Source organism: Heptranchias perlo, chromosome 1 (assembly GCF_035084215.1).
Source record: "Heptranchias perlo isolate sHepPer1 chromosome 1, sHepPer1.hap1, whole genome shotgun sequence".
In the NCBI taxonomy this organism is placed as follows: Eukaryota; Metazoa; Chordata; class Chondrichthyes; order Hexanchiformes; family Hexanchidae; genus Heptranchias; species Heptranchias perlo.
The window spans coordinates 100,487,733-100,515,114 of NC_090325.1; positions in this window are offsets into that span (position 1 = coordinate 100,487,733).

A 27,382-nucleotide genomic window follows, 5' to 3' on the forward strand; every position below is an offset into this window, starting at 1 on the left:
GCCGGCGTTGGGTGCGTGGAAGATGTGCGGGACCGTGGACTCCCTGAGGGCGAGGGCATCGTGGCAGCTGCCGGGGAATCTGGCGCACACGTGTACGAATCTCTGGCGGTGGTCACAGATGAGCTGGGCGTTCGTGGAGTGATGCCCCTTCCTGTTGCTGAACAGCCCTGGCTGATGCGGAGGTGCCCGTATTGCAATGTGGGTGCAGCCGATTACACCCTGCACCCGTGGGACGCCAGCCATGGCATGGAAACCAACTGCCCTCTCCATCTGGCTGCGCTCTTCCATGGCGACATTGATGTAGTGCGAAGCCCTGTGGAACGGCCCATCGGTGACCTGCCTTATGCACTCGTGTGCAGACGACTGACGGACCCCGGTGATGTCCCCGGTGGCACCCTGGAAGGATCCGGATGCGAGGATGTTGAGGGCAGTGGTGCCTTTGACGGCAACAGGTAAGGGGAGCAGCTCGTCGTACAGGAGGCTGCAGATGTCGGCGACTGCCTGGCGATTGACTCCGAGCCAACGTCTGCACTTCTCCTCGGAGGGGTCCATGCCGCTGGCCATCGGTCTGTACACCCTGTGCGGAGGGTAATGCCTCCTGCGACACATCTCTCTCTGCGGTTGCCCTCCCTCCTGCTGTGCAGGTGGGCGTGCAACAGCACCGTGTTGGGGGGCTCCACGTCTCTGCGGCGGACGGCGTGGACTGCGAGGCTGCTGGGGCTGGTCATGCTGTTCGTCCTCCGAGGGTGTCCACGCACCACCCATCTGGCAGGTGTTGGTCTGAGGGGTTGTGCAGGGTAGGTGGGTGGCTCCTCGGACTGGGGCGGCGGTTTCGCGTCGGTCTGTCCTCTGGCTTGGCGGGGGGTGGTGGGGGGCAGGGGTTGCCCTATGTGACGCGGTGGCCTCCTGCGTGGGTGAGGGCTCTCCCCCCACCCCCCCCCCCCACCCCCGTGGAGTGCACCTTGGCAGCTGCCACAGGCTGCTGGCTGCAACACGCCTGGTTGGAGGGAGACTGTTTCCCCCAGTGTGTGAAACACTCTGCGTTGAAGGTAAAATTCCACACTTCCTGTTTTGACAGCTGATTCAGCTCATTTAATGACCTCAACAAGCAAGGTAAGTACACTCAAGTGGAACCCCGCTGGCTTTAATTGCCTGCGGGATTCCCACCAGCGGGGGCCGCGCACGCAGCCCCGCACGTCAACGGGGAACCCGGAAGTGGTCGGGATCGTGGCGCGATCCGGTCACGTGACTGGATATTGGGATTTTCGGGGCCCCCCCGCTGGAAACCCACAGGAAACCCGACGGTAAAATCGAGCCCTATGTCTTTTAGAAAAAAATACAAAGACCTCTGTGAAACTGTCTGAGTTGCGCAGAAGTATGCGGCCAAAGAGTGTCAACGACAGAGAAAGCAGGTTGTCTAAAAAGTAAAAGGAACTTTAGTAAAGTACTTCCTACTAATAAAAAAGAGGAAAAAGGAAGCTAGCTGATCAGTGGGTATCCACTATATATGAAGTAGTCAGCAAGCACAAAGGAATTTCACGATACAGAACAAAGCACTAGGTGCCTTGAAAATAGCACATAGGAGCCTTCCAATGCAAACTAATCTCCTTCCTTTGAGTGATGGAGAAGTTCAATCTTGATAACAGAAGAAAGACTTATTGAGAGTTCTGAGAGAAGGGACCAGTTTTTATCTCCAGAGATACTAAAGGAACACAGTACAACCTGAACTGGAGAAGGGATGAAGTAACATGATTCGGATGATGTGAATAGCAGATAATGACAGCAAAATGACAAAAATATTGAATAGTTACTTTGACTCAATATTACCAAGGAGAATAACAAGGTGGGCATGATATTAGAAGAATAAATCAAAAAAGATATAAAGACATTTAAGATGGAAATGGGGGAGATAATTGATAAACTAATCAAGCTTAGAGAGGATAAAACCCCTGGTCTGGATGGATTGCATCCGCCTATATTTAAAAGAAGTTAGGGAAGAGATAGCAGAGGCACTATTACATATATATATAAAAATTCATTAGAAAAGGGAATAGTGCCAGAGGACTAGCGGACAGCTAATGTGATTCCTATATTTAAAAAAGGTGATAGAACAAATCCAGGGAACTATAGACCAGTTAGCTTAACATCGGTGGTAGGAAAGATAATGGACTCCTTACTCAAAGATGCAATAGAAAAATACTCAGAAAATGAAAATATAAAGAATAAAGAATAGTGAGCATGGATTTCAGAAGGGAAAGCCATGCTTGACCAAGCTTATTAAATTGTTTGAAGAAGTAACAGAGAGAGTAGACAAGGGTAATATAGTGGATGTAATATATTTGGATTTTCAAAAGGCCTTTGATAAGGTACTGCATTGTACACTCATTGCAAAGATTGGAGCATGTGGAGTCAGGGGACAGGTGGCAGAATGGTCACCAAGCTGGCTACAAAACAGAGAGTAGGAGTTAAAGGTAGCTACTCAGACTGACAAAAGGTAGGAAGTGGTGTTCCATAGGAATTGATGCTGGGACCACTGTTCACAATTTACATGAACGAATTGGACTCAGGAATTGGAACTACAGTGTCAAAATTTGCAGACGATACCAAATTGGGGAGTGCAGTTAATACAAAGGAAGAATGCAACAAAATACAAGAAGGCATTAATAAACTTGCAAAATGGGCGTGTAATTGGCAAATTAATTTCAATAAGTGTGAGGTGGTGCATTTTGATAGGAAGAATAAGGAGGCCACATACTTCTTGGATAATAAGAGTCTAAATGGAGTTGAGGAACAAAGGGATCTGCGGGTACAGATACAATGAGCAAAGCAGCAGTTAGGGCCAATCGAACAAGGCAAAATACACAAATCACTAAAAGTAGTGATGTATGTTAATAAGGCCATAAAAAAGGCAAACCAAGCACTTGGGTTCATTTCTAGAGGGATAGAATTGTGAAGCAGAGAAGTTATGTTAAACTTGTATAGAACCTTTGTTAGATCACACTTGGAGTATTGTGCACAGTTCTGGCCTCATATTATAAAAAGGATATGGAGGCATTAGAGAAGGTGCAAAAATGAATCACAAGGATGATAACAGAACTGAGAGGTTATATTTATCAGGAAAGGCTGAACAAGCTGCAGCTCTTTTCTCCAGAAAAGAGACGGCTGAAGGGTGACCTGATAGAGGTCTTTAAGATAATGAATGGCTTTGATACGGTAGACGTAGAGAAAATGTTTCCATTTTGGGGGAGTCCAAAACCAGAGGTCAAAAATATAAAATCATCACTAATAAATCCAATGGAGAATTCAGGAGAAACTTATTTACCCAAAGAGTGGTAAGAATGTGGAACGCTCTACCACAAGGAGCAGTTGAGGCAAATATCATAGATGCATTTAAGGGGAAGCTAGATAAGCACACAAGGGAGAAGGAAATCGAAGGGTATCCTGATAAGGATAGATGAACAGGAATGGGAGAAGGCTTGTGCGGAGCATAAACATTGGCATAGACCAGTTGAGCAAAATGGCCTGTTTCTGTGCTGTACACTCGATGTAATAACCATTCTGAAGCTTTAGAAATGATGATGCCTGAAGCAAACCCTGCTAATGAGCAAAGCATCAGTTAGGCCCAATCGAACAAGGCAAGATTGGCGTTGATCGATCTCACGGTTACTCGAAATCCGATTCTGAAATTGAATCCGTTACATCGATACATCTGAAGTTGCTGATATGGCCCGTAAAGATAAAAATTTTGAGTGACAGATGAGGGCTCAGGCATACTAAAATGAATGTGGAAACAAACAATGTAAACCCACTTCATGATGTTGTGAGAAGTTGTTTTGGGCTTGCTATTAATCCTGTTAGAAGACTGATTGCTCTGGTGATCAACCAAATATGAACATGAGTACCGATTCCAGTGCATTAACGGGACCATAAATGGCAAATCGATGCAATATATAGGGCTCAAAAATTTGTGTTTAAATTCATAAATTAGGTTAGCTGTGCTATTTTGGAAAACAAAAGGGTTGATTTTACAACATCGCGCTCCCACCAGAGAGCTTCGAGCACTTGGAGTACCTATCGGACAGTTATATACAGTCAGGAGGGAGTGTCCCTGGGAGTCCTCAACATTGACTCCGGACCCCATGAAATCTCATGGCATCAGATCAAACATGGGCAAGGAAACCTCCTGCTGATTACCACCTACCGCCCTCCTTCAGCTGATGAATCAGTCCTCCTCCATGTTGAGCACCACTTGGAGGAAGCAAGGGCACAGAATTTACACTGGGTGGGGGACTTCAATGTCCATCACCAAGAGTGGCTCGGTAGCACCACTACTGACCGAGCTGGCTGAGTCCTGAAGGAAATAGCTGCGAGACTGGGCCTGCGGCAGGTGGTGAGCGAACCAACACAAGGGAGAAACCTACTTGACCTCGTCCTCGCCAATCTACCTGTCGCAGATGCATCTGTCCATGACAGCATTGGTAGGATTCAACACCGCAGAGTCCTCGTGGAGATCAAGTTCCGTCTTCGCACTGAGGACACCATCCAACGTGTTGTGTGGCACTACCACCGTGCTAAATGGGATAGATTCAGAACAGATCTCGCAGCTCAAAACTGGGCATCCATGAGGCACTGTGGGCCATCAGCAGCAGCAGAATTGTATTCCAGCACAACCTGTAACCTCATGGCCCGGCATATTCCTCACTCTACCATTACCAACAAGCCAGAGGATCAACCCTGGGTAAATGAGCAGTGTAGAAGAGCATGCCAGGAGCAGCACCAGGCGTACCTAAAAATGAGGTGCCAACCTGGTGAAGCTACAACTCAGAACTACATGCATGCTAAACAGCAGAAGCAACATGCTATAGACAGAGCTAAGCGATTCCACAACCAACGGATCAGATCCAAGCTCTGCAGTCCTGCCACATCCAGTCATGAATGGTGGTGGACAATTAAACAACTAACGGGAGGAGGAGGCTCTGTAAACATCCCCATCCTCAATGATGGCGGAGTCCAGCACGTGAGTGCAAATGACAAGGCTGAAGCGTTTGCAGCCATCTACAGCCACAAGTGCCGAGTGGATGATCCATCTCGGCCTCCTCCTGATATCCCCACCATCATAGAAGCCAGTCTTCAGCCAATTCGATTCACTCCACATGATATCAAGAAACGGCTGAGTGCACTGGATACAGCAAAGGCTATGGGCCCCGACAACATCCCGGCTGTAGTGCTGAAGACTTTTGCTCCAGAACTAGCCGCACCTCTAGCCAAACTGTTCCAGTACAGCTACTACACTGGCATCCACCCGACAATGTGGAAAATTGCCCAGGTATGTCCTGTCCACAAAAAGCAGGACAAATCCAATCCAGCCAATTAGCGCACCATCAGCCTACTCTCAATCATCACCAAAGTGATGGAAGGTGTCGTCGACAGTGCTATCAAGCGGCACTTACTCACCAATAACCTGCTCACCAATGCTCAGTTTGGGTTCCGCCAGGACCATTCGGCTCCAGACCTCATTACAGCCTTGGTCCAAACATGGACAAAAGAGGTGAATTCCAGAGGTGAGGTGAGAGTGACTGCCCTTGACATCAAGGCAGCATTTGACCGAGTGTGGCACCAAGGAGCCCTCGTAAAATTGAAGTCAATGGGAATCAGGGGGAAAACTCTCCAGTGGCTGGAGTCATACCTAGCACAAAGGAAGATGGTAGTGGTTGTTGGAGACCTATCATCTCAGCCCCAGAACATTGCTGCAGGAGTTCCTCAGGGCAGTGTCCTAAGCCCAACCATCTTCAGCTGCTCATCAATGACTTTCCCTCCATCATAAGTTCAGAAATGGGGATGTTCGCTAATGATTGCACAGTGTTCAGTTCCATTCACAACCCCTCAGATAATGAAGCAGTCCGTGCCCGCTTGCAGCAAGACCTGGACAACATCCGGGCTTGGGCTCATAAGTGGCAAGTAACATTCGCGCCAGACAAGTGCCAGGCAATGACCATCTCCAACAAGAGAGAATCTAACCACCTCCCCTTGACATTCAACAGCATTACCATCGCCGAATCCCCCACCATCAACATCCTGGGGGTCACCATTGACCAGAAACTTAACTGGACCAGCCGTATAAATACTGTGGCTACAAGAGCAGGTCAGATGCTGGGTATTCTGCAGCGAGTGACTCACCTCCTGACTCCCTAAAACCGTTCCACCATCTACAAGGCACAAGTCAAGAGTGTGATGGAATACTCTCCACTTGCCTGGATGAGTGCAGCTCCAACAACACTCAAGAAGCTCGACACCATCCAGGACAAAGCATCTCGCTTGATTGACACCCCATCCACCACCCTAAACTTTCACTCGCTTCACCATCAGCGCACTGTGGCTGCAGTGTGTACCATCCACAGGATGCACTGCAGCAACTCACCAAGGCTTCTTCGACAGCACCTCCCAAACCTGTGACCTCTACCACCTAGAAGGACAAGGGCAGCAGGCACATGGGAACAACACCACCTGCACGTTCCCCTCCAAGTCACACACCATCCCGACTTGGAAATATATCGCCGTTCCTTCATCGTCGCTGGGTCAAATTCCTGGAACTCCCTTCCTAACAGCACTGTGGGAGAACCTTCACCACACGGACTGCAGTGGTTCAAGAAGGCAGCTCACCACCACCTTCTCACGGGCAATTAGGGATGGGCAATAAATGCCGGCCTCGTCAGCGACGCCCACATCCCATGAACGAATAAAAAAAATTCCAGTAATTGGTAACAGTTAAATAGAGAAAGTTAAATGTGAGAAATGAAACTTTGCACTTGAAATTATGGTGATCATCTGTTTATGGATGTATTAGTGTGCATTATCAAATACAATTTTTTATGGGATTCTTGGCATGCAGAGTATGTTTAATGAGTATCCTTTGACCAGGCAATGCGATTTGATTGAAAGCCCTAAGCTGGTGTTTGGGTTGGGTTCAGTCCTGAGGATGGAGGTAGGACTTGGACTGATATTGGGAGGGATTGTTGGTGTAGGAGAATAGGAATTATTGAGCCAAAGCACTCCTCAAAAGACCTCCAGGACTTAATGTTAGACACAAAATCAGATAGCAAGGCAAAGGCACTGGAATCATTGATGGAGGTGGAAAGGTAGATTTGGGGGTCATTGACGAATGTGTGGAAGTTAACTTATAGATATTATTGATATCTGTTTTTTTTAGTTAGGATTGCCTTCCTGAGTCCTGACCATTGAACTTACTAACATTGGTGTTACCATGACACCTAGAATCGCAACCAACTCTCCCATTCGGAATTGCACCTTGAGTGTCACCTTCTTATCAAAGTCTATGAAGTAATTCATTGTCTCTTACACAAATGAAGGGGAAACAAATTAAAGGATACAAAGCTCCGGCAAGCTGAAGCACCCAACATCAAAACAGTTTCTAAAAATTCTGGACTGTTAATGTGCAACGTGCAATTAACCATGTCTATGGGTTAATTCTTACTTTCAACAGTTCATTGGATTATAAATGTTTTGTTACATTGCAACAGTCATTTTAACGGAGACATGAAAATCTGGACGCATACATCAATGTGAAAATGAGGCAAGTAAATTGTGAGAATTATTTAACCACACAGTTAACAGTTACACATCATATTGATTTGACAGAAAGCTAGAATTTATTGTTTTCTTCCATCAGAAAAACAGCAGTACAAATGCTTTCTAAATGCTGCCTTGATTAAATAAAAATAGTGTTTTTAGTCGCTGCAAGCTTTTTAAGTCATCCTGAGAGGTTTTCGGTTGATTGATAGAAAAGGTTTGAAAACATATTGACACTTTAAGTGGTGAGTTATTTGACTAATTTATTGCAGTGCAGATAAGTGATATTTCCAACAAATGGATTTACAATTTGCTTTAGCTCAATCAATTGCCCTACCAGATCCAGCTAATGCTGAGATTAAAAAAAAGGCCGCAGTCTTTTCCTAAGAACATGTGAAATATTAGTCATGAATAATTTCTTAGAGCAAAAGCTATTCTTGTACTGTGCCCTTCATACCTTGAGTTGTATTTATACTTCCATTTGTTTGAATCAAGTGGCAATATAAATTATAGGCATTTTGTCATACAATAATTGGTAATTAGCACAGAAATGCTACCTTTTTAGTAAAGTTGGCTAATGCAATGCTGGTTTTGGCAGGGTGGAGCAGATTTGATAGAAATGAATGTGTCAAGACCAACCTTACAGCTTTAACAATTAAAGGAAATCCACTTAGTCCGTTTACTAACAAGAGGCCTCGACATTAACTTCAGTTCTAGGCAAACTGATCAAAATCCATTAATCATGGAGGTAAAAACAATTCTAACCCCCTTCCTCTCAATGCAGCTTAGGATATTTATCGATGCTGGTGTAGCTGCCACCAAATATTTCACGTTGTGAAATCCCTACTGCATATGCTTAATTGATGAGAATAAAATGTAAGATAATTTATTAGAATACTTGAGATATTTTTAATAATTTTTGTGCTTCCAGTGACCTGCGCTGGTAACACATGAAATAAATGTCTCAGTGGACCATACAGGAAACAAAGGTCAGTTGCTCAAGTGATATGTCTGGTCTATTCCACACTATTCCATAAGAAACTTCTTATGAACTGGTTATATTTATGTAAGAATGATAAAATTTATATTTATATATAAAACTTGTAAAACTTCTTAAATAAATGTAAACTTTTTCATTCTTAGTCACAGGACTGGTTTCCAAAGGGGAAGCCACATTATTAGTTGTTATGATGACAGATGCTGCACTGCTGAAACCTGAATCCCAGTGCTGTGCAGTGAGTAGACACTTTAGGGCAGGTTTTACAAATTTGCAGAGCTTTCAGGTGGGAAACGCATATCAACAATTGGGCATAGAGGTCCTGATGGATGGAAAATCCTGCAAGGCCCACTGATCTCAACACCAACTTCCCAATAGGCTCCTGGCATGGGCAGCTCTGCACCAGGAACTCAACTTCTTAAAACTACACTATGGAAATTTTTGGCACAGGAGGAGCCCATTCAGTTCTTCTTGCCTCTCGGAGGCTGATTTTACACAGTCCTGTTTTGCTGCTTTCTCCCCAAACTACTCCCATTTTCCTGCTTTCTCCCTTATATGCTTTTATATTCTTCTTCTTTAAGCCGTACCTTTTAAATTCAGTAATCAATGTAACATCAATCACCAATTGTGGCAAAGCATTCCACATCCTGATAACTCCACGTGAAAAGATGTCTTCCAATCTCCCCTTCATGCTTCTAGTGCTTACCTTAAGATCTTGGCCTTGTATCTAAATTCAACATCATTGCGCCCGTTTTTCAGATGTGAAACTGGCGCAACAGTGATGAAATTAGCCCAGCGAAGGCCTGTGCCTGATTTGCGCGAGCGCCAGGGGAACTGTTAAATTAGTCCTGAAATTGTTCTTTTTATTAGGCAGGAAAATAGGGCAGTGAGGCCTATTGCTGGCTTCTTGCCCCAACCTCAATTTCCCTCCCACTTCCCCTTCTGAGACTACTTCTGACTGCTCCTTCCTGTTTGGTGTGCTTAAATGCCCTCAAATCCCATTTGCCTCTCATCTGGCAAAGTTACTGCCTGTGCCCTGGTGGAAGGTGCTAATAGGCCTGGGATATCATCGGTAACGACCTTGGTTTCTTCCAGTGGAGTGAGATGGCCTAGTAAAGGCTTCACCTCCCACCAATCTGGTCCTCAATACTTACCTCTATAGACCTCGACATCTGCCAGTGGTGTCTCCACTGCAGCACTGGCAGATTTGCCTCCATTGCACTGGCAGGCTCCCTCTTAATGGCCAGAATCCTACCAGGAGTCCACGGTACATAGTAAATACCACCGACCCAGGAAAATAGGATGGTTCCAGGGTAGAGTTGGAGGGATGGGGTAAGTCCCACTGCACTGCTACTCCATCTTTAAAAGCAAAATCCAGCCCTAGAAGTTTACAGCAGAATAGCCCATTCTATCCTGGCTCTTTGCTAGACCAAAATTAATTCCATTACCATACTCTCTCCTCATAGCCTGCATCTTCCTTTGCTTTAAATGCTTATCGAGTCTTCCCTTAAAAGATCCAATAGCCTCGGCCTCAATTATTCCCTGTGGCACAACATTTTGTAGAATTCTCTGCATAAAAAGATTTCTTCTCGCCTCTCTCTTCATTCTCTTAGTGACAATTTTAAATTGATGTCCTCTCATTGATTCCCCAACCAAAGAAAATTATGGGTGTACAATCCCCGCTTTCTCATTTTCCTCTCTGCACTTTGCCCAGACGATGCTAAATGCGATGACAGTAAATACGAAAATCCACCCTATGTGTTTGACCCCATATATCTCGCTGTTCCAGCACATCCTTCAACATTTTTCCATTATGTGTGTACTCCCTCCCATTCCTTGTTTTTCCTTGCAAGCTCTTCCTAATTGTATCAAGTCTTAAATGGCTTAACCAGTGGTCCTTAGAGGGACTGCTGGAAGCCATTGAAGAAATGGGAAAAAAATATTTTCAAAGTTTCATTTCTGTGGAGCCAGGAGGAGCAGGAGTGCAGGAACAGTTAAAACTGACCTCAGCCAAGACACCTGGACCTTTGTTTGAGCAGCCTTATGTTGTGCTTGATTATGATCCCAGTGGTTCCGTTAGAGGATGTATTGTCTTACTTATAAGTTAGTCCTCAAAATAATAGGGTTCACAGCATTGCAGTCGATATTCACAGATTCATTAAGTATATGATGATAACTATCATTGAAAATAATTAAACATGCACTTAACAACAGCACTTAATGAGTTTCCAACCCGGAGAATCCACATGTTAACTGTGAAATGGTCATCTGATCAGGTCTTATCGAATTCTGAGGTCTCTCTTTCCACAACAACTGTTTCATATCATTTTTTCCCAATCCTATTTGACTCTGAGATTTGCTTCCGGCCACATATCTGCTCCATCACCAAGACCACCTACTTTCATCTCCGTAACATCGCCCGACTCCGCCCCTGCCTCAGATTGTCTGCTGTTGAAACCCTCATCCATGCCCCTTTGGTACCTCCAGACTTGACTACTCTAATGCTCTCCTGGCCAGCCTCCCATCTTCCTCCCTCCATAAACTTGAGCTCATCCAAAACTCTGCTGCCCATATTCTAAGTCACACCAAGCCATGTTCATTCATTACCCTGTGCTCACTGACCTACATTGGCTCCCTGTCCGACAACGCCTCGATTTTAAAGTTCTCATCCTTATTTTCAAATCCCTCCATGGCCTCGCCCCTCCCACGTTCTGTATCCTCCTCCAGCCCTGCAACCCTCCGAGATCTCTATGCTCCTCCAATTCTGGCCTCTTGCTCATCCCTGATTTTAATCGCTCCACTATTGGCGGCCCTGCCTTCAGCTGCCTTGGCCCAAAGCTCTGGAATTCCCTCCCTAAATCTCTCCACCTCTCTACCTCTCTCTCCTCCTTTAAGATGCTCCTTAAAACCTACCTCTTTGACCAAACTTTTGTTTGATAATGGTCCTGTGAAGTGCCTTGGGACCTTTACTACGTTAAAGGCGCTATACCATAGAATTAGAGAAATTTACTTGGACAACTAATATCCTTGCATTATGAAAGTTAACTTCCTGATACTACCAGAGCCTTCAACTTCAATGAAAGGAGAGAAGAATGACACACAGGATGTTGTGGGTTGGGGGGGTGGGGGGATAAAAGGATGGGATAGAGGTGTTACCAAATAAACCAAGGAATCCACTGACAGCACTCATGAGCACGCTTGCCAAGTGGATTGATCCTGCTGGCTAAGGAGAACAACCCGACTTGGGTGATGGTGGTGAATTAGTTTGATCATCTATGAAACGGTTTGATAGGGTACACATAGAGAAGATGTTTCCACTTGTGGGGGAGACCAAAACTAGGGGCCATAAATATAGTCAATTATAAATCCAATAGGGAATTCAGGAGAAACTTCTTTACCCAGAGAGTGGTTAGAATGTGGAATTCGCTACCACAAGGAGTAGTTGAGGCGAATAACAGATGCATTTATGGAGAAGCTAGATAAACACATGAGGCAGAAAGGAATAGAAGGTTATGCTGATAGGGATAGATGAAGAAGGATGGGAGGAGGCTTGTGTGGAGCATAAACACTGCCATTGACCAGTTGGGCTGAATGGCCTGTTTCTGTGCTGTACATTTTATGTAAAGATTGGGTTCCCTGCCACCTTCAACTAGCACCTACAACCTCCCAGGATCTTGTTACAGGGTCTGTACATATATCAAAGGGACAATCAAACTGCTGGTGCAATCAGTTCCAATTGAAAAGTTACTGGGCACAGTTAAATTAATATAAAGAGAAATCAATAGCAGTGCCATTTGATTAACCCTTCGCTAACAGTTCCATGGCTCTGATTATACCTGTGTTGTTTAGGCATGGTAGGATTACGGAGGGGTATTGTGAGCTATGTATGTCGAGGGAATTCCTTGTCCCACAGCAGCCATCCTGTCACGTTGATGGGAGTGACGAATATTATGCGGATGGTTGAGTGTTGCAGGATAAAATTGTGACAGCTGCCTGGGAACATTGCACAAGGTTTCATTATCCTCTTTCTGTAATCAGAGACACATTAATTGAGTGATAGCCTTTCCTATTCACAAAGGCTGCTGGCTTGTGTTCTAGTGCCCTGATGGCAACTTGTGTGCAGTCAATAATGCCCTGGACTAGAGGGAAGCCAGTCACTGCTGAAAAGCCCTGAGCTTTCTCCTGTTGACTGTTGATGTCAATGGGGAAAGTGACATACTGGTTTGCTCTGGCAAGGAGTGCATTGGTGATCTGCATAATGCAGCTGTTCATTGTGATGCGGGTGATGTCCCCTAAAGCAATTGGAATGAGCTACTGCCAAATAAATTAAGGGTTGTGGTGGCTTTGAGAACCACTGACAAAGCATGGTCCCCTGGTCCAATAGGCATCAGGTCCTGTTGCAGGAGGCTGCAGAGCTCTGCAACAACCTGCCTGGAGAAGCGTAACCTCCTGATGCACTGCTCTTCAGACAGATCTAAGAAAGTGAAACCCTGCATGCTGGGCATGGCTTCCTATGAGCAGCCCCCTCTCACCTTCTGTCTTCTGGTAGGCCCAGATGGTGGTGCTAGTTACTGAGGCTACTGATGCTGCTGCGTCTCTTGCTCCACCTCTTCCTCCATCCAAATTAAACTGGCAATAATGGCATCCATGATAAGCAATTAGAGCTTACTGAGGATAAGTAATGCACAAAATCTCAGGAAGAAACAATCTAGAAGCTGGAAACTCTCCTGGGAATCCAAACAGCACAATGGCACACAGATTCTATTATCCAATTGTTTGTAGGTGAGTCCCCCTTTAAATAATGCCTCCAGTGGCAGTGAGAGACCAATTTTGCAAGGTTGCATTAGGATTGGACGCTGGGTAGACTTCCGTTGAGTGCGCAAGCCGTGTTTAGTGGAACTGTACATCGAGCAGCCTAACCATTGGTCTTAAAGGGACCGTTAGAGACTGCTCCAAAAGTATTTTTTTTATGCACTTTCTGGCTGCACAAAGATCGTCCGGTCCCTCCACAGCAACCTCGCTGCCCATTATGATCTGTCCCCTCCTTGAGGTGTACCTGCCGACTCAGCTCACAAAGGAGTTGATCGATATCCCCAATAGGCGAGCTGCCTATCAATGTTCATTTAATGCTGGCAGCCCACCGATTTTATTATAATGTGGCCCAATTACCAATTACAAAGAGATAGAACAGCAACGGGAAATATTTAAAATGGTGATCAATAGAGTTCAGGAGAAATATATTCCTCTAAAAAACAAGGACAAACAAGCCTATAATGAAACACCATGGATGACTAAAGAGATAAGGGTAAAATTGAAACTAAAGTAAAAGGCAAACTCTAAGTACACAGACAATAAAGGAGAGGATGACAAAAGGGAATATGAAGAGGTTAGGAAAGAAGTAAAAAAAAATTAGGAAAGCAAAGAGGAATCATGTGATTAAATTATCAAGGAATATAAAAAGAAATAGTAAAATATTCTGCAGACACATAAATAGCAAAAGAAAAATCAGGATAGGGATAGGGTCACTAAGGGATGCACAACATAATGACAGTGAAATGGCAGCAATGTTGAATAGTTACTTTGCCTCAGTATTTACCACAGAGATTAATAAGGTGGGCATGACTTTAGAAGAAGAGATCAAAAATGATATAAAGACATGTAAGATAGAAAGAGGGAGATAATTGATAAACTAATCAAACTTAGAGAGGATAAAACCCTTGATTGCATCTGTGCATATTAAAAGAAGTTAGGGAAGAGATAGCACAGGCGCTATTACATATATATAAAAAATCATTAGAAAAGGGAACAGTACTAGAGGACTGGTGGACAGCTAATGTGATTCCTATATTTAAAAAGGGAGATAGAGCAAGTCCTGGGAACCATAGGCCAGTTAGATTAAGTCGGTGATAGGAAAGATATTGGAATCTTTACCTAAAGATTTAATAGAAAAACATAAAGAAACTGAGAATATAATAAAGAATAGTCAGCACGGATTTCAGAAGGAAAAGTCATGCTTGACCAACTTTATGGAATTCTTTGAAGGTGTAACAAAAAATGTAGACAAGGATAATGTAGTAGATGTAATATATTTGGATAGGGCTTCAATGAGGTACTGCATAGCAGATTCATGACTCAGGTCAGTGCATGTGGAGTCAGGGGGACAGATAGCAGAATAGATAGCAAGCTGGCTACAAAACAGAGAACAGAGAGTAGGGATTAAGGGTAATTACTCAGACTGGCAAAAGGTGGGAAGTGGTGTTCCACAGGGATTGGTACTGGGACCACTGTTGTTCACAATTTACATTAACGATTTGGACAAGGGAATCAGAAGTACAATTTCAAAATTTGCGGACGACACCAAATTGGGAGTATAGTTAATACAAGGGAAGAATGTGTCAAAATGCAAGAAAACATAAATAAACTTGCAGAACGGGTGTGTAATTTGCAAATGGATTTCAATATAGATAAATGTGAGGTGGTACATTTGGTACGAAGACTAAGGAGCCACATACTGCTTGGATAATAAGAGTCTAAATGGGGTAGAGGAGCAAAGGGAGCTCGGGGTACGGATACACAAATCATTAGAAGTAGCGACGCAAGTTAATAAGGCCATGAAAAAGACAAATCAAGCACTGGGGTTCATTTCTAGAGGGATAGAATTTAAAAGCAGAGAAGTTATGTTAACCTTGTATAGAACCTTGGTTAGACCACACTTGGAGTACTGTGCACAGTTCTGGGTCCATATTATAAAAGAGATATAAAGGCATTGGAGAAGATGCAATAAAGATTCACAAGAATAATACGAGAACTGAAAGGATATACTTATCAGGAAATAAGCCAAACAGGCAGCGGCTCTTTTCTCTGGAAAAGAGAAGGCTGAGGGGTGACCTGATAGACCAGTTGGGTTGAATGGCCTATTCCTGTGTGTAAACTCGATGTAACTTGATGTAGCTCAATCGGTCCTCCCATTGGTGACACAGACAGGTGGGATCACTCTGCCCTCCGCCCGCCCAATGTCTATCTGAATCCAAAATCACCCCCGGAGTCTCTTGTTGCAGAAACTATCCTGCTTATCAGTCTTTACATAAAAGACTTGGTGGATGGAAAAGTCTAAAGGATGAAATGAAGCAGTGAACTTGGTGGAAGGAGAGCCTAGAATGAAGAAAAGTGCATGGAGTAGAATGCATGGAGTAATTTCTGCTGCAACCTCAGAAACATCATTGTATTCAGACTCAGACCGGGGTCTCATGTCACACTTTATATATTCACTCCCTTTTCCACACATCCCACTTGAAATTATGCCAAACTCTTAAATGAAACTCACATTTCATCAGTCTTGCCACTTATGTGCTTGATAAATGTTTGCTTATATTCTTGCACTGTGCTATCACTATCTAATGTCTGTATCCTACTGTTGTATTTTCATGTCATTAACAACCCTACTTAAAATAAAGTCTTTCAACAGTAGAAACCCAATAGAATTTTAAACATTTTTATTGTAAACAATCTAGAATGAAGTCAGTGTAAATCTGGTGTGAAGCCAGTATATAAAACCCCATCCCAGGAACACCAGAATGGCTACAGTCTGATAAGAACAGCATGCTGCTCTGGTGTAAATCACTTGCTATGCAGTGTGTTTTATGGCCTGACATGCACATCATGATGCACATCTTATGACTGCGACTTTGTCAGACTCGTAACTTTTATCAGAGCCACCTTGCTTTGAATTGTAATGTAAACCGGGAAGCTCAAAGTCAGTTTGGTATATGGAGCACGTTATATAAGAGCAAATCCAGGTATTAGTACACGCAAAGAACAATTCGCATTTATCTATGTGTCCTTATTAGTCATTTTTTGCGGCAGTGTGTATGTTCCTCCTTGATTAATAACAGCGACAACATATGGATATATAGCATGGTAGTATCATCAATGGCACAACGCAAAGCAGAATAACAATTTAAAGAAGTAATCTCCAAGGGTATGCACTGTGGATCATGAGTGCTTAACTCTGAGATGTCCCAGATAGCTCTGAGAGCAATTCATTTTTGAAATACTCCCATTTGCAGAGTTCTTCTGCAGAGTCCTGTAATAGTAGAATGGATGGGTGACACAAACCAAGGGGATGTCCTTGGAGAGCTTCCACTTTCTAAGATTGATGTCGGTGTGTTCAGTCTGTTTTCAGAAATAATTGCAAGGGTGTGAGGGATGATTCAATGGGTAAATGCACTGCACACAGAAAGGTATCCTTTTTGTTCCATGGCCTGTGATCTGTCTTCATCTCAGCTACAACAGCAATGAGAATACCATTGGCCTTAACATTCCCATGCTGGGCAGGGGAATTCCTGCTCTTATTTATTATCCAATAACCCTTGCTCCAAGTGAGTGTGTAGAGATTTCACTTGAGGACAGGATGAAGTAAAACAACATCACTGTGGTTTGCAATGAATGGTTGATATCTCTAGACTAGTCTTTGTGACAATATCAATTTGGAACTTCCATTGTTGAAGCTTGAATAAACCCAAAAGTTCATCCCTACAGGTCAGCAGACATGTGCAAAACGTAGATGTGTCACATCTAGTCATTAATTTTTAAAACAAAACTGATTGCATGTAGTTAGACGGAATTCCATGTTAATTTAATATTCTATATTGTCCCACTTAAAGAAAAAGTGAATGTCAACAGGAATGCAAAAAAACTTAGGATCCTAGAAAGAAAGAACTTGCATTTATATAGCACCTTTCATATCCGCAGGACATCCCAAACCCTTCACAGCCAATGAAGTACTTTTGAAGTGCGGTTCACTCGTGTTATCTCGGCCAATATGACAGCCAATTTGCACATAGCAAGGTCCCACAAACAACAAGTGAAATAAATGACTAGTTAATTTGTTTTGGTGATGTTGGCTGATGGAGGATTATTGGCTAGGACACCTGGAGAGCTCCTTGCTCTTCTTTGAATAGTACCATGGGATCTTTTACATTTACCTGTATCCAGACAAATAGAATAGTTCAGGGTTAAATTTCTTCACAGTGGTGGGATAAGCACAATTGAGAAAGTTGCAAACTAAAGCCCTGGATGAAAAAGGTAAAGAGAAAGTTTGTCTTTAAATGGAGAAAGAATTAACTGGCGCTGGATTTGGAGATAATTATCCTTCTTGGGAAGAGTAAAATGAAAGAATTTGTATGTATAGAGCATTGTATTACATATCTTCAAAACATCCTAAAGAGTCTCACAAAAAGTTAATTTTTTGAAATGCACTCACTTTTGTAATATTTTGTTGTGCTGAAGACTTGTGCTCCAGAACTAGCCACACCTCTAACCAAACTGTTCCAGTACAGCTACAACACTGGCATCTACCCAACAATGTGGAAAATTGCCCAGGCATGTCCTGTCCACAAAAAGCAGGACAAATCCAATCCGGCAAATTACTGCCCCATCAGTCTACTCTCAATCCTCAGCAAAGTGATGGAAGGTGCCGTCGACAGTGCTATCAAGTGGCACTTACTCACCAATAACCTGCTCACCGATGCTCAGTTTGGGTTCCGCCAGGACCACTTGGCTCCAGATCTCATTACAGCCTTGGTCCAAACATGGACAAAAGAGCTGAATTCCAGAGGTGAGGTGAGAGTGGCTGCCCTTAACATCGAGGCAGCATTTGACTGAGTGTGGCACCAAGGAGTCCTAGTAAAATTGAAGTCAATGGGAATCAGGGGGAAAACTCTCCAGTGCCTGGAGTCATACCTAGCACAAAGGAAGATGGTAGTGGGTGTTGGAGGCCAATCATATCAGCCCCAGGACATTGCTGCAGGAGTTCCTCAGGGCAGTGTCCTAGACCCAGCCATCTTCAGCTGTTTCATCAATGACCTTCCCTCCATCATAAAGTCAGAAATGGGGATGTTCGCTGATGATTGCACAGTGTTCAGTTCCATTCGCAACCCCTCAGATAATGAAGCAGTCCATGCCCGCATGCAGCAAGACCTGGACAACATCCAGGCTTGGGCTGATAAGTGGCAAGTAACATTCGCGCCAGACAAGTGCCAGGCAATGACCACCTCCAACAAGAGTGAGTCTAACCAACTCCAATTGACATTCAATGGCATTACCATCGCCTATTCCCCCACCATCAACATCCCGGGGGTCACCATTGACCAGAAACTTAACTGGACCAGCCACATAAATACTGTGGATACAAGAGCAGGTCAGAGGCTGTGTATTCTGCGGCAAGTGACTCACTTCCTGACTCCCCAAAGCCCTTCCACCATCTACAAGGCACAAGTCAGGAGTGTGATGGAATACTCTCCCCTTTGCCTGGATGAGTGCAGCTCCAACAACACTCAAGAAGCTCGACACCATCCATGACAAAGCAGCCCGCTTGATTGGCACCCCATCCACCACCCTAAACATTCATTCCCTTCATCACTGTGGCTACAGGATGAACTGCAGCAACTCGCCCAGGCTTCTTCGACAGCACCTCCTGAACCTGCGACCTCTACCACCTAGAAGGACAAGGGCAGCAGTCACATGGAAATAACACCACCTGCACGTTCCCCACCTGCACCATCCCAACTTGGAAATATACCGCCGTTCCTTCATCGTTACTGGGTCAAAATCATGGAACTTCATACATAACAGCACTGTGGGAGAACCTTCACCACACGGACTGCAGCGCTTCACGAAGGCGGCTCGTCACCACCTTCTCAAGGGCAATTAGGAATGGGCAATAAATGCTGATCTTGCCAGCGACGCCCAAATCCCATGAATGCGTAAAAAAAAATGGATAAATGCAGCAGACAATTTGCACACAGCAGTGTCCCACAAACATCAATGAAATGAATGAGCAGTTATCTAACTTTGATTGTGTTGATTGAAGAATATTGGCCAGGGGACTAAGAAAATATCTCTTCTTCAAATAAAACAATGGACATGCACCTGCTTCAGTTTAAGGGCAGCATATTTGACAATGCAACACTTCTTCGGTACTGCACTGAACTATTAGTGGAGATTATCAGGCTAATTTAACAAAACCACATTCCCAGCAGTTAGCCTGATGTTTTAAATTCAGTCTTTATATGGTCAACTCCTGGAGTGGGACTTCAATCCATAACTCTTTGACTCAAAGTACTACTAACTGAGCTAAACTGTCACTTGCGCTCAGGCCATGGCGAAAATCAGGGGGCCAAGAATCTGCGGGGGATGCATCCTGGTGTAATTGCTGGGTTGCATCTGCCTGAGATTGCTGTCGCTGACCGTGCCAAAGTTCATGGGGCCAAGGAAGGTTCCCTTTATTCGAATAGCAATGTGGGCACCAGTGTCACTATTGGCACATTTTAGGCACCTGCCCGCTGAAGGGGTAACATATTGCAGTCAAAGTTTGGCCAGCTGTGGTGATGTTAGGGCCTTCCCAGAAAGAATTATGAAGTGCCCCTAGCGGCCTCCTGTGTAATAGGGCTGCATTTAAATCATTTTTTAAAACTGTTTTTCTTCAGGAGTCCCAGCCTCAACCCACAAGGGATGCCCACTGCTGCCTGGTCTGTCTGCTGAGACTAGCTGTAATGCCACTGTGAGCCTGGGGATATGAGAACTCCTGGCATTGGGAGTCCAAACCCCCAGCTCCGTCCCCTCCTATGCCCACTGGCCTTGTAAGAGGTGGATGGAGGCTGCGCCCCTTACACGGCCTGCTGAATCCCCGATGTAAGCCTGAGACCCAGTGTATCCGAGTCCTGCACTAATTTTCGCCCCTTCCTGTGCATTCTCGCTGGAGAGATAGTGGGAGTGCACTGGAAGGGCTGTGAATTTACAGCCACAGCTTCCCCGACATTTAGGTATTCGTACTCATCCGTGTAATCTCAGTCAAGATTGTATAAATATTGAACAATTTAGCAAATTTAGCAAATCAGTGCTCATATATAACTTGGTATTGATATTAATGTATCCCTGTCACTCCTTTAATTTTTACTTTTTTTGTTTCTTTTTTGTAATTTGCCTTTCTTTCTTGTCTATGTTCTCTCCTAAAGTTATTGGCCCTGAAATTCCATACTGTTGTAAGCACTTATGGGGCCTAAAATCAGGGCAACTCACTTGACTTGCCGACAAATCAGGCCGAAGGCATTTCTGCTGGTTTCCTGCCCCAAAAGCAAAGTGGCTGAATTTCACAATGAGATTTAGTCCTACCTGTGGCGAGTCTGCCGAATCCCCAGCCACCTAATTGACATATATTAAAATAAGGGCCAATGGAACTGCAGCCCCAAATCTCCAGCAGTTACATTCAAACAAACATACATATGAACATACGAATTAAGAGCAGAAGAAGGCCATTCGGGCTGTCGAGCCTTCTCTGCCATTTGATAAGATCATGGCTGATCTGATTGTGATCTCAACCCTGCTTTCCCATCTACCTACTATAACCTTTGACTCCCTTGTTAATCAGGAATCTATCTAACTCAGCCTTAAAAATATTCAATGACCCTGCCTCCACCGCTCTCTGGGTAAGGGAGTTCCACAGACTCACGACCCTCTGAGAAAAAAAATTTCTCCTCATCTTCGTCTTAAATTGGAGACCCCTTATTTTTAAACTGTGGCCCCCAGTTCTTGTCTCTCCCACAAGGGGAAACAACCTCTCAGCATCTACCCTTTCACGTCCCCTCAGGATCTTATATGTTTCAATAAGATCACCTCTCATTCTTCTAAACTCCAATGTGTACAGGCCCAATTTGTCCAACCTTTCCTCATAAGATAACCCCCTCATCCCAGGAATCAGTCGAGTGAACCTTCTCTGAACCGCCTCCAAAGCAATTGTGTCCTTTCTTAAATATGGAGACCAAAACTACACACAGTATTCTAGATGTGGTCTCACCAATGCCCTGTACAACTGTAGTAAAACATCTCTACTTTTATATTCCATTCCCCTTGCAATAAATGACAACATTCCATTTGCCTTCCTAATCACTTGCTGTACCTGCATACTAACTTTTTGAGATTCATGTACCAGGACACCCAGATCCCTCTGTACCTCAGAGTTCTGCAATCTCTCTCCATTTAAATAAGATACTGATTTTCTATTCCTCCTGCCAAAGTGGACATGTTCACATTTTCCCACATTATACTCCATCTGCCAATTTTTGCCCATTCACTTAACCTATCTATATCCCTTTGCAGACTCCTTATGTCCTCCTCTTCACAACTTACTTTCCTATCTACCTTTGTGTCATCAGCAAATTTAGCAACCATACATTCGGTCCCTTCATCCAAGTCATTGATATGGATTGTAAATAGTTGAGGCCCCAGCACTGATCCCTGTGGGATGCACTAGGGTTAAGTTAGGGTAGGTTTAAGGTAGGGTTAAGTTAGAATGGAAAATTCAAGCCAGGGCCAGCCCCTTGGCCTACTTGTTATTTAATGTTCTTTAATGTCTGGGATGCTCACTCCGGTCCCCTGCCTCTCATGGGTAATGTGCACAAACTTCTCCTATAACAATATGAAATGAATTAGGTTTTCATTAGCATCTGAGGGATGTCTCCCAGGTGGCAGCAAAAAGTTGAAGTTATAGATGTGATGGTATCACCCGGTTAAAGTGGAGGAAGGGTTATACGGTTGTCGGGGGAGATGGCAACACATTCTGCAAGATTCTGAGTTAGTGCCCCCTGAATCAGAGTGGTTAAGTTAGTTGTGCAGCTCTTAGTTTTAGAGGGGGAAGAAAGAAAGAAAGAAAGAACTTGCATTTTTATAGTGCCTTTCACGACCACAGTCCCAAAGCACTTTACAGCCAATTTTTTGAAGTGTAGTCACTGTTGAAATGTAGGAAATGCGGCAGCCAATTTGGGCACAGCAAGGTCCCTCAAACAGCAATTAGATAGTGAGCAGATAATCTATTTGTGATGTTGATTGTGGGTTAGCTATTGGCCAGGACACTGGGAGAACCACCCTGCTCTTCTTCGAACAATGCCATGGAATCATTTACATCCACCTCGGTTTAACATCTTATCTAAAAGACGGTGCCTCCAAAATCACACATGAGTCATCCAGTGCAGCTACCTGAGAGTTGACTCTGTGAGCCATGCACTTTCCTATTTACCTGCTGCTCTCCTAGCCTGCTGCTGCAACCTTTATCCAGACGTAGCGTTTTAAAGGCTCTAATTTCCAAGCAACCCAGCACAGTAATCCCAGTTTACATGGGATTTGCACTGAAGAACTGGCAATAGATATTTAAATGAGTTTACCCCGCAAGTTTGGTGCAGATTCACCTCTGCAAAGCAATACCGGGCGCAATTCCCGACTCATTGGCACAAAGTAATTGGAATTCCGAGGCTGTTGGCTTTTTGCTGGGGTACTCTTCCATTTTACTCAGGTTGCCATTCTTCAGCTGTGAACTTATGCACCAAGTGTTGGAAGGTTATTTTATCATGGGTCGCATATAGCCATGCCCAATCCTGTCTTTGCCCTGAACATGAACGCTTGTAGGAGTGGTTACTGGACAGCAATCAGAAGTATAAAACAGTGGTCAATCTTCTGCCCTTTTCCAGGACACTGAAGCCAATTATAGCTGAGCAATAGCTGTTGTTGCTGACAACAGCAAATTCAATGCATTAACACCACTTTTTAAGCTGCTCTTTTTCTTTTTGAAATCATTTGGTGATGCAGCATGTCATTGCAACACAGAGTGCAATGAATTGATAGATTAAGATCCATTCCCTCAACCACTGAGTTACAGATCTGCATTATCCTTTAAAAGGAGGCGTCAAACAGGAAGGAGGCAAAATCGTAGGGAGTATTGCTACCAGACTATTCCCAAAGGCCTCAGCTCAAATACCCAGCTCAAGAAACATATGGACACCTTTTTGGCTACAGGAAGATTCCAACAACAACTTGCATTTATATAGCGTCCTTATTGTAAGAAAATGTCCAAAGGCTCTTCAGAAGAATGTAATCACACAAAAGTTGACACCGAGCCAAAGAAGGAGATATTAGGATGGATGACTAAAGGCTTGGTCAAAGAGATGGATTTTAAGGAGGGTCTTAGAAGAAGAGAGGAAATTTCATCAGAGAGTTGTTAAGAAAGGTAAATGTTTCAATGTTGTGCCCTTTGATTTTATTTTCTTCACTTTCCAATGTTCTGTCTTGCTGGATGTTTAGTCAAATTTTCCAAGTATTTCTTTCCATTGTCAGTTGCTTTTAATAAGATATCTCCCATCTTTAGATTAAGTTGGTTCATGAGCTAACCATACTGAAATATAGTGCACTAAGGACTTACTTTTTGTGTTTATTAATGCTTGGTTTGTCTGGTGATTGAGTTGCCGAGTTTGGTATTAATTTTCTAAGGTATTATTTTTTTTTATTCGTTCATGGGATGTGGGCGTTGCTGGCAAGGCCGGCATTTATTGCCCATCCCTAATTGCCCTTGAGAAGGTGGTGGTGAGCTGCCTTCTTGAACCGCTGCAGTCCGTGTGGTGATGGTTCTCCCACAGTGCTGTTAGGAAGGGAGTTATTATGCATCCAATCAGCTACAGCATTTGGTTGAACATCACTGTCCAAACTGTTCTATATCTTCATAATTTTTGTTGTCAAATATTATCTTTCAAAATTAAAGATCTGTTGATGTGTGCATTTTTTTCTTTCATTAACCAATATATTTATTGCTCCAGACAGTGATGAAGGCTTGAAGTCAAAACCTTCTTGCTTTGTGTAAAAATGTATGACGTTTTGTTGTCTGTTGCATAGTTACTGAGGTGAAATGTATTTCTCTGGTGTAGAGTTATTGAGCTACTCAATTAAGACATTTTTGTTCTGTCATTATTTACTTTCTTTTACATTTTTATTTGTTGCGCCTTTTGAAAGCAAGTTCTTCTGTTCTTACATGTTACATGTTTGAACCTGGATGGTTGTTGTAATAATGTGATTTTGTAAACAGGTTTGTGACAATTTGGTCTTTACCATTATTGCCTCAACTAATTTTTTTAATGTATTGTATTTCTATAATGTTAAATTCAGCTGGTTGTTTCAACTTAAAGTCAGCAGAGATGGAACCAAGCTGGTTGTCATGGTAATTTAAAGTGTTAATTATCTACCCGAGAGGAACTCACTGTTGAGACATGCCAGCATCAAAACTGCTTTTTATGCAAATGTCTGTAGCTTTGAAACAATATAAAGATCCTCAGAGTTCAATCAGTTTCAATGGCCAGTCATTTGACAACAGCAACAACAACAACAACAACAACAACAACAACAACTTGCATTTATATAGTGCTTTTAATGTAGTAAAACGTCCCACGGTGCTTCACGGGAGCATTATCAAACAAAATTTTACACTGGGCCACAGAAGGAGATATTAGGACAGGTGCCCAAATGCTTGATCAAAGAGGTAGGTTTTAAGTAGCATCTCAGAGGAGGAGAGGGAGGTAGAGAGATGGAGAGGTTTGGGGAGGGAATTCTAGAGCTTAGGGCCTAGGCAGCTGAAGGTACAGCCACTAATGTTGGATTGATGAAAATCGGGGATGGGTAAGAGGCCAGAATCGGAGGAGTGCAGAGATCTCGGAGGGTTGTAGGGCTGGAGGAGGTTACAGAGATAGGGAGGGGCGAGGCCATGGAGTGATTTGAAAACAAGGATGAGAACTTTAAAATCGAGGCGTTGTCGGACTGGGAGCCAATGTAGGTCAGTGAGCCAAGGGGTGATGGGTGAATGGGAGTTGGTGCGAGTCAGGATACTGACAGCAGAGTTTTTGATAAGCTCTAGTTTATGGCGGGTGAAAGATGAGAGGCCGGCCAGGAGAGCATTGGAATAGCCAAGTGTAGAGGCAACAAAAGGATGGATGAGGGTTTCAGCGGCAGATGAGCTGAGGCAGGGGCGGAGATGGATGTGTTACGGAGGTGGAAGTAGGTGGTCTTGGTGATGGAGCAGATATGGGGGTCGGAAGCCCATCTCAGAGTCAGTTAAGATGCCAAGTTTGCAAACAGTCTGCTTCAGTCTCAGACAGTGGCCAAGGAGAGGGATGAAGTTGGTGACTAGGAAACTGAGTTTGTGGTGGGTACTGAAGAAAATGGGTTCGATCTTCCCAATATTTAGTTGGAGCAAATTTCTGCTCATTCAGTATTGGATGTTGGATAAGCAGCGTGACAAATCAGAGGCAGTGGAGGGGTCGAGGGAGGTGGTGGTGAAGTAGAGCTGGGTGTCATCAGCGTACATGTGGAACCTGATGTGTTTTCAGATGATGTTGCTGAGGGGCAGCATGTAGATGAGAAATAGGAGGGGGCCAAGGATAGATCCTTGGGGGACTCCAGAGGTAATGGTGCAGGAGTGGGAAGAGAAGCCAATGCAGGTGATTCTCTGGCTACGACTGGATAGATAGAAATGGAACTAGGCATCATTGGCTTTCAAAAAAGATTGTTTACATTCAACATTTATAGCCAGCTTTTCTGGATTATTTAAACAATAAGATTTATTTCTGTCTGACTGTCTGTTTGTCTGTCCATCTGACTGTCTGTCTGTCTATCAAAGACAGAGTGGATGACTGAATCCTAGTAGTCAGCTATGGAGAGCTAGGAACAGTGAGCTTTGGAGTAGCTTAACTTGAAAGTGGACATATGCTTATGGTGTTGGTAGGTTCTGTCTTTGTTACTTTCTATAAGACAAGGAGCACAGGAACATGCCTAATCTCATTGTGAAAACGCTATTCTGTTCATTCATGTATTTTTTGTAAAAGTTTTTGGTAGGAGGTCATGCACGTGCAATATTATAGTAGCAAGCATATGTAGTAGGAGTTCTATGTTGTGATCCCTGGGTCATTATAACAATTAACTAGATATTTTGCGGAAACAGTTGCACTCCAGATCATAGGGATGCAAGGTCTACTTGTTGGACTGACTGGTGACACTAAACTTGAGAGACTAAAGCAAAAACCTAAGAATTGTGGCCATGGAATTGCAGAGCTAAAGACCCTGCAAACAGTCCTGCATTTTTTGTTATTAAAGTCAGTATCATAATCAGTGTTGTGTAAAATTTGCCATTCTGTTCAGCAATTTGTAATTCATCTGCTGTTTGTGGATATAGCTATTGCAGAGCTTCTGTTTTGGTGAATATTTGTTGCAGGTTTTCTTGACTGCAATCAGCTCTAGTTCGAAGTCAGAAAATCATCATTTAAATATTAAATAATGAGACAATATCCATTCTGGTGGTTTTAGTTTGAAAGGATAAATTCCTGCTGCTTTTCATTGTATACTCCTTGACTTCTGTAGTGCTTTTCATTTGTTATACGGAGGCTTTTGTAACATGCAATATTGAGCTCAAATATGTTGCTGCTAATAGATGTTGCTATGATACTGGGAGTGCTGCAGCCTGCTAGTTATTGTTGGTGTGAAGCAGAACAATTTAAAAGCTGCCACAATTTGAATATGTATGAACAGGGACATGTGGGGGGTGGGAGGCGGAAATTCGAATTGGGCAATAGCTCAAAACGGGCGATAGCGAATCGGCAGCCTGTTGTGCACCTTGCCCGATTTTCCTTCCCATTGATGTCAATGGATAAGAAAATGTTGCGGTGCTTAAAACAGGCGGCTGATTCATTACCGCCCGTTTCACCCCACTGCCCAAGACCAATTTCTCCACCGTGATGTGCAGTATGATTTTGAAAGTGAAAAAAGTGCCAGTTTCAGAAACAACCAATTGGAAATAAAGCATCAATATTCAGTCTACACATGTGCTATAAGCCTGGGTACTGTAAAGATTTAGTACTATATTTAAATCTCCCTTTTGGAGCTTCAGTAGATGATTTAAAATGTGCGCAGTCCCATTATGTGCCAAATATTTCT